Here is a 13,041-nt window from a genome sequence, read left to right as displayed (position 1 = left end):
ACTGGGGCGCTGTGTCCAATCACATCGGGAGTCAGGTGTGGGGAGAACATGCTCCTAAACCTGGGAGTAGACAGAGATGTACCAGATCACCAGTTTGCCTACATCGCCCCCTATCCTCAGTACAGCGCCCCCCATCCTCAGTACAGCGCCCCCTGTCCTCAGTACAGCGTCCCCGTCCTCAGTACAGGGCCCCCGTCCTCAGTACAGAGCCCCCCGTCCTCAGTACAGCACCCCCTGTCCTCAGTACAATGCCCCTGTCCTCAGTACAGAGCCTCCCGTCCTCAGTACAGAGCCCTCTGTCCTCAGTACAGAGCCTCCCAGCCGCCGGCGGCGCGCTCCCGATGGCAAGGCGGCAAATTTAAAGGGACGTACATTTACGCCCATTTGCCTGCCCGTGCCATTCTGTCGACGTACATCGTCGTGCGCTGGTCGGCAAGTGGTTAATGTGAAAAACAATGATTCTATTGCCCTTAATGGGCTGTAATAAGAATTTGAATGGAACTAGGCTACCATAGATATATTTTCCCTAACTTCAACACTATTTACATATTGTACAATATAAGACGTACATAAACTCAGTACAGAGCCTCCCGTCCTCAGTACAGAGCCCCCCGTCCTCAGTACAGAGCCCCCCGTCCTCAGTACAATGCCCCCGTCCTCAGTATAGAGCCCCCCGTCCTCAGTACAGCACCCCCTGTCCTCAGTACAATGCCCCTGTCCTCAGTACAGAGCCTCCCGTCCTCAGTACAGAGCCCTCCGTCCTCAGTACAGAGCCTCCCATCCTCAGTACAGCGCCCCCCGTCCTCAGTACAGCGCCCCCGTCCTCAGTACAGAGCCCCCCGTCCTCAGTACAATGCCCCCGTCTTCAGTACAGAGCCCCCCGTCCTCAGTACAGCACCCCCTGTCCTCAGTACAATGCCCCTGTCCTCAGTACAGAGCCTCCCGTCCTCAGTACAGAGCCCTCTGTCCTCAGTACAGAGCCTCCCGTCCTCAGTACAGAGCCCTCCGTCCTCAGTACAGAGCCTCCCGTCCTCAGTACAGCGCCCCCCGTCCTCAGTACAGCGCCCCCGTCCTCAGTACAGAGCCCCCCGTCCTCAGTACAATGCCCCCGTCTTCAGTACAGAGCCCCCCGTCCTCAGTACAGCACCCCCTGTCCTCAGTACAATGCCCCTGTCCTCAGTACAGAGCCTCCCGTCCTCAGTACAGAGCCCTCTGTCCTCAGTACAGTGCCCCCTGTCCTCAGTACAGCGCCCCCTGTCCTCAGTACAGCGCCCCCGTCCTCAGTACAGCTCCTCCCATCCTCAGTACAATGCCCCCCGTCCTCAGTACAGCCCCCCTTCCTCAGTACAGCCCCCTTTCCTCAGTACAGCCCCCTGTCCTCAGTACAGCCCCCTGTCCTCAGTACAGCGCCCCCCGTCCTCAGTACAGCCTCCCATCCTCAGTACAGCGCCCCCCGTCCCCAGTACAGCTCCCCCAGTCCTCAGTACAGCCCCCCGTCCTCAGTACAGCCCCCCGTCCTCAGTACAGCGCCCCCCGTCCTCAGTACAGCGCCCCCTGTCCTCAGTACAGCGCCCCCCTGTCCTCATTACAGCTCCTCCCGTCCTCAGTACAGCACCCCCTGTCCTCAGTACAGCTCCTCCGTCCTCAGTACAGCTCCCCCCGTCCTCAGTACAGCCCCCGTCCTCTGTACAGTGCCCCCGTCCTCTGTACAGCGCCCCCGTCCTCAGTACAGCACCCCCCGTCCTCAGTACAGCATCCCCCGTCCTCAGTACAGTGCCCCCGTCCTCAGGACAGTGCCCCCGTCCTCAGGACAGCGCCCCCGTCCTCAGGACAGCGCCCCCGTCCTCAGTACAGCGCCCCCCGTCCTCAGTACAGCGCCCCCCGTCCTCAGTACAGCGCCCCCCGTCCTCAGTACAGCTCCTCCCGTCCTCAGTACAGCTCCTCCCGTCCTCAGTACAGTGCAGTCAGGTGGTCGGTACGTGGATAATATTTGCACCAGAACATATATATGATTTTCAGGAAGATGGAGGTTTAATGCCGACATTCCATTGAATCATAAAACATTGTGTGTGTGGAGATGGATGTGTGTCTCAGTCTTGGTCCTGATAGTTGGGATGAAGGTGGAGCAAACAAGGACAATGAGATTGTGATTAGAGACATGGATTGTATTCTTCTTCCAACATCAACATCAACTTCCATTATCACCAGAAATAGAAATTGGTAAATGTTAGACAATCACTTTTATAAACAAATCCAGTTTACAAAGTTAATTTAACCACTTAACAACCGCCCTATAGCCGAATGATGGCTACAGGGCGGTTTCTTTACTCTGGGAGGCCGTCATATGATGTCCTCCCAGAATTGTGCTCTCGCACGCCCCCTGGGGCGCGCACTCAAGAGCATTCGTGACCGCCGGGTCCGCGGCCATCGCTGCCGTTTACCACGTGATCGCTCCATCAAATGACGGAGTGATCACTAGTAAACAAACCGGCGTCATGTTATGACGCCTGTTCCTCCCTCCCCTCTCTGTACCGATCGGTACAGCGGAGGGGGAAGAGATCGGTGTCAGCAGTGCTGTGGGCTGCATCTGCAGTGCCCACATCGCTGCTCACTGAATTTAACCCCTCAATTTCCTGCCAATACTCTGCAATACCCTCCAATACTCTGCAATACCTGCCAATACTCTGCAATACCCCCCAATACTCTGCAATACCAGCCAATACTCTGCAATACCCCCTTATACTCTGCAATACCCCCCAATACTCTGCAATACTCTGCAATACCAGCCAATACTCTGAAATACCCCCCAATATTCTGCAATACCCCCAATACTCAGCAATACCCCCCAATACTCTGCAATACCAGCCAATACTCTGCAATACCCCCAATACTCTGCAATACCCCCCAATACTCTGCAATACTCTGCAATACCAGCTAATACTCTGCAATACCCCCCAATACTCTGCAATACCCCCCAATACTCTGCAATACTCTGCAATACCAGCCAATACTCTGCAATACCCCCAATACTCTGCAATACTCTGCAATACCAGCTAATACTCTGCAATACCCCCCCAATACTCTGCAATACCAGCTAATACTCTGCAATACCCCCCAATACTCTGCAATACTCTGAAATACCAGCCAATACTCTGCAATACCCCCCAATACTCTGCAATACCAGATAATACTCTGCAATATCCCCCAATACTCTGTAATACCCGCCAATACTCTGCAATACCCCCCAATACTCTGCAATGCCCACCAATACTCTGCAATACCTGCCAATACTCTGCAATACCAGCCAATACTCTGTAATACCCGCCAATACTCTGCAATACTCTGCAATAACCCCCAATACTCTGCAATACCCGCCAATACTCTGCAATACCAGCCAATACTCTGCAATACCCCCCAATACTCTGCAATACCCGCCAATACTCTGCAATACCCGCCAATACTCTGCAATACCAGCCAATACTCTGCAATACACGCCAATACTCTGCAATACCCTGCCAATACTCTGCCATAAATTGCCATACCCAGCCATACTCGGAGATACCCAGCCATACTTGGAGATACTCTGCAATACTCAGCCATACTCAGTGATACCCTGCAATACCCAGCCATAGACGTCCCCCCGCCCTCCGGTGCTTCTACCGACTCGCCAATACGATCAAAGCCAGAATCTTTTTTTTATTTATTTTATTTCAGGCTTCCCAGCCTAGAGGTGAGATGTGTGGTCTTATTGACCCCATATCTCACTGTAAAGAAAGACCTGTCATGCCATATTCCTATTACAAGGGATGTTTACATTCCTTGTAATAGGAATAAAAGTGATCTAAAAAATATTTTTGGGAAAAAAAATGTCAAACTAAAATAAATAAAGTAAAATGAACAATAAAAAAAATAATAATAATTAAAGCGCCCCTGTCCCCATGTGCTCGCATGCAGAAGCAAACGCATACGTAAGTCCCGCCCACATATGAAAACGGTGTTTAAACCATACATGTGAGGTATCACTGGAACGTTAGAGCGAGAGCAATAATTCTAGCCCTAGACCTCCTCTGTAATTCAAAAAATTTAACCAGTAAAAAAAAAATTAAAGCGTCACCTATGGGGATTTTTAAGTAGCGATGTTTGGCGCCATTCTACCGGCATGTGCAATTTTGAAGAGTGACATGTTAGGTATCTATTTACTCAGCATAACTTTATCTTTCACATTATGCAAAAATTGGGCTAACCTTACTGTTTTTTTTTTCTTAGCACAAAACATGTTTTTTTTTCCCAAAAAAAGAGTTCGAAAAATTGCTGTGCAAATACCATGAGTGATAAAAAGTTTCAACAACCACCATTGTATTCTCTAGGGTCTTTGCTAAAAAAACATACATAATGTTTTGGGGTTTCTATGTAATTTTATAGCAAATAAATGATGATTTTTACATGTAGGAGAGAAATGTCAGAATTGTCCTGGGTGTTCCAGAACGCCTGATTGTGCTCCCTGCATGTTGGGCCTCTGTATGTGGCCACGCTGTGTAAAAGTCTCACATATGTGGTATCGCCGTACTCGGGAGTAATAGCAGAATGTGTTTTAGGGTGTAATTTGTGGTATGCATATGCTGTGTGTGAGAAATAAACTGATAATATGACAATTTTGGGGAAAAAAAAAGGAAAAAATCTTGATTTTGCAAAGAATTGTGGGAAAAAATGACAACTTCAAAAACCTCATCATGCCTCTTACTAAATACCTTGGAATGTCTTCTTTCAAAAAGGGGTCATTTGGGGGATATTTGTACTTTTCTGGCATGTTAGGGTCTCAAGAATTGAAATAGGCCGTCAGTACTTCAGGTGTGATCAATTTTCAGATATTGGCACCATAGCTTGTGGACTCTATAACTTTCACAAAGACCAAATAATATCCACCAATTTGTACTTATTTTTACCAAAGATATGTAGTAGTATAAATTTTGGCCAAAATTTATGAAGAAAAATTACTAATCTGCTAAATTATATAACAAAAACGAAGAAAAATTCTTTTTTTTACAGAATTTTCGGTCTTTTTTCTTTTATAGCACAAAAAATAAAAAAACGAGCGGTGATTAAATACCACCAAAAGAAAGCTCTATTTGTGTGAAAAAAAGGACAAAAATTTCATATGGGTACAGTGTTGCATAACTGAGTAATTGTCATTCAAAATGTGAGAGCACCGAAAGCTGAAAATTGGTCTGGTTATTAAGGGTGTTTAAGTGCCCAGTGGTCAAGTGGTTAAGGACAGAGAGTAGAAAATCTCCCGAAAATATTTTATTTCTGCAAATCCCAACAGAATGGATCAGTATGTGCTGCAGACTGCAGTCACTGGAGCTCCACCGGATGTGGAGGCCACATGTTTCCGGTGACAGTGGAGCTCCATCTGCAGAGATTCACAATAAAGTTTTGTAAAAAAAAAAGAAGTGGAGTGGAGGCCACATGCTTCCTGTCTACGGTGGAGCTCCACTCTGCAGCAATACCCTTTCTCTCAGCTACAGCCATTCATTGTGTGTTACAATAAAGTTGAATAATAAAAAAAAGGTGGGGTGGAGGACACATGCTTCCTGTCAAATGTGGAGCTCCACTCTGCAGCCACACCCCTCTCATAAATGAGGAAGTAGGAAAGTCTCATGAATGAGGAAGTAGGGGAAAATAAAGAGAAGTGATATAGAACTGATGAGAAGTTCTGTGATGGTGGAAGATGAAATATGATGTTCCAGGTAGTCGGGTCTTAGAGACATTTCCTGAGATGTGAAGAAGAGATCTACAGAATCCAAAATTTCCATAGAGAAGGTAAGAGAGATGGGAACATTGGGATGGGCGGGACATAAAATACATCAGAAGAGACTTCTATTTATTATGTAAAGGAGAACTCCACCTTTAACTTGCTGAGAAAGTGTAGTAGCTTATCTTCACCCTCCTTACCCAACTTCTCTAGATAGCATACAACCCACATGACTTCCCTAGGTAGCCCACAACCCACGTGACTTCCCTAGGTAGCCCACAACCCACGTGACTTCCCTAGGTAGCCCACAACCCACGTGACTTCCCTAGGTAGCCCACAATCCACGTGACTTCCCTAGGTAGCCCACAACCCACGTGACTTCCCTAGGTAGCCCACAACCCACGTGACTTCCCTAGGTAGCCCACAACCCACGTGACTTCCCTAGGTAGCCCACAACCCACATGACTTCCCTAGTTAGCATACAACCTTTGTGACTTCCTTAGGTAGCATACAACCCTTGTGACTTCCTTAGGTAGCCCACAACCCATGTGACTTCCCTAGGTACCCCACAAACCACGTGACTTCCCTATATACCCCACAACCAACGTGGCTTCCTTAGACACCCCACACCGGCTTCCCCAATGGGGATAAGGGTCTCTTCCCCACAACTGTAGGGGTCTGTGGTTGGGGGCTTAATGGAATCTGGAAGCCCCCTTCAACAAGGGGCCCCCCATATCGTACCCCTACCCATTCACCAAAAAAGTGTCAAAAAGTAATAAACACAAGAGACAAGTTTTTGACAATTCATTGATTAAAAAATAAAATATAAAAAAGTGTCCCTCAATGTAAATCCCTTGTCAATAACGCCGCCTGTCGGCCCGAAAACAATCAATGAAAAAAAAAAAGCTAAAACATTCCACCTCCTAGGATGGCCTCCCGCCAAATGCATGCTCTACACTTTGGCATTTCTTATATAGGAAGGGGTGGGGGTCACCTGGCTACATCACCCAGTGGCACCGCCCTGTCAGAAACCATGAATCAGACTGAGACAGAAGTACAGATAATCACACTTGTTTAATAATAATAATAAGGTAAACAGAGTAAGCGTAGTCAATACATAGCCAGAGTTAAGTAGCCAGATCGGGTAGTCAGCCAATGCCAATGTCAGAGAGCCAGAGATCAATGTAGTAGTACAGCAAGCAGGATCAGGAGCCAGAAGGGACGTCAGCCGAGCAAGTCTTCAACAGGAACGCAGGAGAAAGTCTCTGAGATGTGACTAAAGGCAAAGGCAGAGATGAAGTGAGCGAGATGGCTTTCAGTAGCCAGGACTGATGAGCAGATCATCAACAGCTGAGTCACTGTGGAGAGAAAGGAGCTGGAAATTAGCCGACAGCTAAGCAGCTAGCTCAGAGAAGGAAGGGCTGAGCCCAGGCCTGACAGTACCCCCTCCCCCTCTGAGGATCACTGGGCTTGAGGGGAAAATGCCTTTGGAAATCACGGAGGAGGACAGGGGCATGTACCTCCGAGGATGAGACCCAAGAGTTTTGCACTGGACTGTACCCCTTTCAATGCACCAAGTACTGTATGTGCCCACGGAACCTATGGGAGTCAACAATGGATTGTACTTCATAATCCTCAAGGTTCTGTATAGGGTGAGGATGTGGCACAGAGGGTGGTAAAGCGGTTGCAGACCAAAGGTTTCAATAAGGAGACATGGAACACATTAGAGATGCGCAAACTAGGAGGAAGGTCCAACGCGTAAGCCACTGGGTTAATCCTGCGAAGGATACAGAAAGGCCCAATAAACCGAGGTGCAAACTTCAAAGAAGGAACACAAAGTCAGAGGTTGCGAGACGACAGCCAGACTCTGTCCCCAACCTGGTAGTAAGGTGCAGGCAGGCGTCTGCGGTCAGCATGGAGTCTGTACCTATCATTAGCATGTTGCAAAGCCTCCTGGACTTGTACCCAAGTGGAACGAAGGCCACGGAGATGCTCCTCTAACGCAGGAATACTCTGCGGAACAAACGAGGCAGGCAACGCGGAAGGTTGGAAACCATAGTTCGCCATAAACTGGGACAAACGGGAAGCTGAATTCAAGACACTATTGTAAGCAAACTCTGCCCATGGTAAGAGGTCTGACCAGTTGTTATGATGGTCAGAAATATAGCAACATAGGAATTTCTCCAATCACTGATTGGCTCGTTCTGCGGCCCCATTAGACTGGGGGTGATACGCAGAGGAGAAAGCAAGCTTAATAGCCAACTGTGCATAAAAAGCTCACCAGAACCGGGACACAAACTGACTATCCCTGTCTGAGACCATCACCTTGGGTAGCCCATGTAAGTGGAAGATCTCCCGAGGAAATATAGAAGCCAGTTCCTTAGAACTGGTCAACCACCATAAGGATAACTGTGTTGCCCTGGGAGTTGCGTAACTCCACAATGAAATCCATAGACAGGTTGGTCCAGGGCCTCTCTCCATTGGATATGGGTTGTAGGAGGTGCACTGGAAGGTGTTGTGGAGTCTTACTATGAGCACACACAGAACAGGCAGCTACAAAGGCGGTTACATCAGCATGTAAAATAGCCACCAGAATTGTTGGAAAATGGCCCAAAAGAGTTGATTCTTCCCAGGGTGGCCAGAAGCCTTGGGAGAATGGTAGGTCTAGAGCACAGCAGTATGGAGACTCTTGGAACAGAGCAGCGATCGCAAGGTTTCTCAGGAGGAGCATCGACCTGAGTAGCAAGAATTTGGTCACCCAAAGGAGAAGTAGTGCAAACCATAGCCAGAATATGATCAGGAGGAATCACAGGAACCAGAACCGACTCCATCTTGGAAGTGGAGGAAAATTGTTGTGACAAGGCTTCAGACCTTACATTCTTGGTACCGGGTAAGAATCAGACAATGTAATTAAAACTTGACAAGAAAAGAGTCCATCGCTCCCTTCTGGGAGAGAGGTGTTTAGCCTCAGACAAGAATGTCAGATTCTTATGGTCAGTAAGAATGAGAACCGGCACAGTGGTACCTTCAAGGAGATGTCTCCATTCTTTCAGGGCTAAAATGATAGCCAACAGCTCTCTGTCACCAATCTCGTAATTGCACTCTACTAGTGACAATTTTATTGGAAAAGTAACCAAACGGATGCGCAGAAACAAAGGCAGCCTTGAGACTCTCAAAGGCCTTAATGGACTCCGGAGACCAACTCTATGGGTTGCCATCTTTCCTGGTCATATCAGTCAGGGGCTTGACCAGAGACGAGAAGTTACGAATAAACTTCCGATAATAGTTGGCAAAGCCAACAAAGCGCTGCAGTGGATATAAACCCACGGGTCGAGGCCACTGTAGGACCGCTGAAAGTTTCTCTGGGTCCATCAAAAAACCAGCAGTGTAAATGACATGCCCAGGAATTTGCTTTCAATATTTTTATTGAGATTTTTTTTCATGAAAAGTATAACATTCAATAACCATCCCATTGGGTCTCACCATGTGTTAACTGCAACCCTTTCTGAGTAGTTCTGTAGGGAACACTAGCGGAGGCAGCCCCCCCGTGTCGGGAGTTGTTAAGCCCACCACCCCCTTGGGATCACACTGTGGTGGTGCCCAACCTCCCTCAGGCCCTGTGTCCCCCCCATTTTTATAACTGCGACTGTCTGGCCTCCTAGCTAGCCTGGTCAGTCTCTTCAGCAAGCTCCACAGAGGGGCGATTCAATAAGGTCATTTGGAAACACAGTCGCAGGAAACAGCTTGGGTACCTAGTCTGTTTATAGTGCTATCTGCTGTACCAGTTGGGGGCATAACTTCCCCTACTCATACATAAAGGAAAGTGGGAGCAGAGTGTCCCCAAGAGAGAAAGAGGAGGGAGGGAGAAGAGGAGAGGTGGAGTTCCAGGTGCAACTAGTTATCCGTTCGTGACTCCCAGGCGGAGGGAAATATTGCAAATAGAGGCCCAGGGTTCCCAAATAGCTTTGCATCTTCCCCTTTTGTCTTGCAGTTTCGCTACTAGTTACTTCATCACCCAGGAAATTTTTCTCACAGCCCCCCTGAAGGGTACTGAGGGTGTTTTACACACCCTTGCGAGTTTTATTTTTGCTCCCAAGAGAATATAGAACGTTAGAGTTTTCAGGGTACTTGGGATCGAAGGGATTTTGTGGTTTAAGAGGGCTATGGTGGGGTCTGGGGAAACCGTGAAGCCCGTTATCTTCCTCAGGGCGTGGAACACCTTTTTCCAGTAGGACCTAATTTAGGGACAGGACCACCAGGTGTGGAACATTGCACCCTCCAGTTCGCACACCCCCTTGCAGATGCTTGCCAGCTTTGAGGGGACATACCACCTGGTTATAAGTTTGATGTTGGCTTCAATCAGGGAGACATTAAGAATTTATAGGAGCGTTGGAATGCTTGGTACCAGACAGCGGGTTCCCATGAGTGTCCCGTATCCATTTCCCTAGCCCGGGCGTATGGTGGAATGCTGTCCTTATATGCCAGGAAGGAGTAGATTAAGGAGATACCTCCCCTCTGACCTGTAATGTTAGAGCACCATCGTTCATAAGGGGTCATTTTGGGTGGCTCACTCTTAACCATCAAAATAGAATTGTGGAAATGGACAAGTTGGGGAAAATCTGAACAATTCTGAGTCAGGCATTTCTAGGTTTGTTCAGTGACACAGGCTTAAAGGTCCCTACGGGGACAGAAAGTGACCAATGCGAAACAAGCCTTTGTTAGTCCACCAGAGGAACGCTTGAATGTTCAGGCCTGGAGGAAACATCGGATTGTGGAAGATTTGGGATAGGGGGCGCAAGGTAGAGGCCAATGAATGTTGTTTGTGAAGCGTAGTGCACAGTGCCACCGAGTGGGCGAGGTTAGGAGACATAATAGGAGGTCTTGTTTTTGTGTCGCTCCACAGGAGGTAGTCTATCATATTTAAAGAGTCTGCTGTTCTTTCCGTTGAGAGCCAGTCTAGTTTAGGACCCCTAGGGTACACTATCGAAATCTGGGTGAGCTGGGCGGCTTGGTAGTACAACCACAGGTTTAGAAGACCTACCCCTCCCTGTGCTTTAAGCCTGTATAGAACCTCCTTGGTACACCTATGGCCTTTATTCCCCCAGGCAGATCATACTATTTGTGACTGTAGTTTTAGAAGGAATTGTTTCTTTATAGAGATTGTAAGAGATTAAACAGATATAGCATACGCATGAGAAGGGTAATTTTAACTGTGTTGACTCTGCCCAGCCAGGATAGACCACATTTCGACCACCTCTCCAGGTCCTCACTACACCTACGCACCATGGGGGGGGGTAGTTCGCTGAAAAAAGATTGTTAATCTTGTTAGTGAGCCTGATGCCCAAATATGGAATAGCGTCTGTCGCCCAAGTGAAGGTAAAACTGTTTTGTAGCTGGGTGACGGTGTCCGGGGGGACAGAGACATTCAGTGCTATGGTTAATAGGTTAACCGTCAGGCCTAAAAATCCGCCCAAAGTCCCTGAGGACTTTGTCCACAGTTGGAGTGGATGTGAGGGGGAGGTGATGAAAAGGAGGAGGTCATCTGCAAATAATGCTCACTTAAGTTACTGATCACCGCATGTTACCCCCCTTGATGTCTGCATTGGTCCGAATCGTGTTAGCCAGCGTTTCCATGGCCATCGCGAAGATGAGGAGGGACAATCCCTGTCTGGTCCCCCTGCCAATGGCAAAGGTGTCCGAGTATCTGCCTAGTAAGCGCACTTGTGCATTAGGTGTCGAGCATAGCGAGTGAATTAGACCTAGGAAGTTTGGTCCAAAACCCCATTTCTCCAGCAACTCAAAAATGTATGTCCAGGCTACTGAGTAGAATGCCTTATGGAGGTCTACTGAAAGGACGTACCCCTTCTGAGGTGGACCACCATCTCAGCGGGGGTTGAGCAAAGATATAACATCAGCAGCTCTCCTGATTTGGTCTGGGCCCTGTCTCCCAGGGATGAAACGCACCTGATCTCTGTGTATGTATGTTGCAATGAAACATGCCAATCTATTAGCCAATATCTTAGTCATTATACGTTATGTTATGTTATGTCAGATCGTTATTGATGAGCCAGTTTGGGCGATAGTTGTCGACCTAGCTTGCATCTTTCCATGGTTTGGGGATGACAGAGATATAGGCAGAGTTAAGGTCTCTGTCTAAGGGGGCTCCATCCCTGAGAGCGTTGAAGAACCGCGTAAGGTAACGCGCTAGACATTGGCCAAATTTTTTGTAATATCCCGTGGAGAAACCGTCTGGCCCAGGAGAGGAGCCCAGTTTGAGGGATTTGATGGTGCCTAAAACCTTCCCAGAGGTAAAGGGGTCCTCTAGGAGTTCCCTGTGGCCTTGGGCTATTGATGGGACAGGGAGGGAATGGAGGAAGTTACTCTTGTGTGCAGGAAAAGGTCGGAGGGTCAGGTTTTGTATTGTTTAGAGTAGAACTTCAAGAAAGAGTCCATAATTTTTGGTAGGGTGTTGGGTCAGGTCTCCAGTTGGGGATCTAATCTTTGGAAAGTCTAGCGTGCGATTTTTGGGAGTCAGTTTAGTAGCAAGTCTGGATCCAATTTTGTCCTGTTGGGAGTAAAATTTTGCCCCAGACCATCTGAGGTGTTTTTCAGCTGCTGTTGTGAGTGATAGGTTGAGTTGAGCTCAAGCCCTATCCAGCTGTGCTAAAGTCACTGGCTTGGGGTTGCGCTTGTGGGTCTTAGAGACTGCCTGATGTTCTTACTTTATTTTAGAGGAAAGCTGGATGAGCTTCCCTCTGAGGACCATTTAGTGGGCGGCCCACAGAGTGGCAGGGGACACTTCATTGTTGTTTTTTCATTAAAGTACTCTTTTATGTACTGTTCTATCAGTGTACACTGAATCGGGTCACTCAGAAGGGCCTCGTTGATGTGCCACCTGGAAGGGCCTGAGTAGCCAGAGGACCGACTCGTGACTAGAGTTACAATAGAATGGTCTGAGAGGGGGGTATCCTTTAATTTTGGGTGAAAGGGTCAACGGGTCCGATTTGGATTGCGTGAAAATGTGGTCTATCCTGGCATGGGAGTTGTGGGGAGCCAAGAAGTGTGTGTATAATCTTTTGCTCGTGGATTGAGCTCTCTCCATACGTCCACCAAACATGCCTCCTGCAGTAGGTGGGCTATTCTTGTGCTCTATTTCGAGGGGCTTTTGGGTCTGGGTTTCCCCTACACTGTTTTGTCTATGGAGAATTCAAATGCCACATTGGAGTCCCCTCCCATGAAGACCGTTGTTGGCCCTTGTTGGGGGCGTAGTACGATATGAAGGTATAGGT

General features: G+C 48.1%; 1 protein-coding gene across 3 annotated transcripts in view; it reads left to right on the top strand.

The window, feature by feature from the left end:
* The first annotated feature begins 5,607 nt into the window (after positions 1 to 5,607).
* LOC143961965 (NACHT, LRR and PYD domains-containing protein 12-like) overlaps positions 5,608 to 13,041 on the top strand; it is a 161,933-nt gene continuing 154,499 nt past the window's right edge. For 2 of the 3 annotated variants that reach the window (XM_077471305.1, XM_077471304.1), the window contains exon 1: positions 5,610 to 5,820. The gene's annotated coding sequence lies outside the window, so the exon portion shown is untranslated. Of the gene's footprint in view, positions 5,821 to 13,041 lie in introns of all 3 variants that reach the window. The other variant, XM_077471306.1, reaches the window with a different exon arrangement.

This window comes from Lithobates pipiens, unplaced genomic scaffold (assembly GCF_037356315.1).
Source record: "Lithobates pipiens isolate NorthernLeopardFrog02 unplaced genomic scaffold, aLitPip1_a1.2 Scaffold_8, whole genome shotgun sequence".
In the NCBI taxonomy this organism is placed as follows: domain Eukaryota; kingdom Metazoa; phylum Chordata; class Amphibia; order Anura; family Ranidae; genus Lithobates; species Lithobates pipiens.
This window is presented reverse-complemented; position numbering and strand designations above follow the sequence as displayed.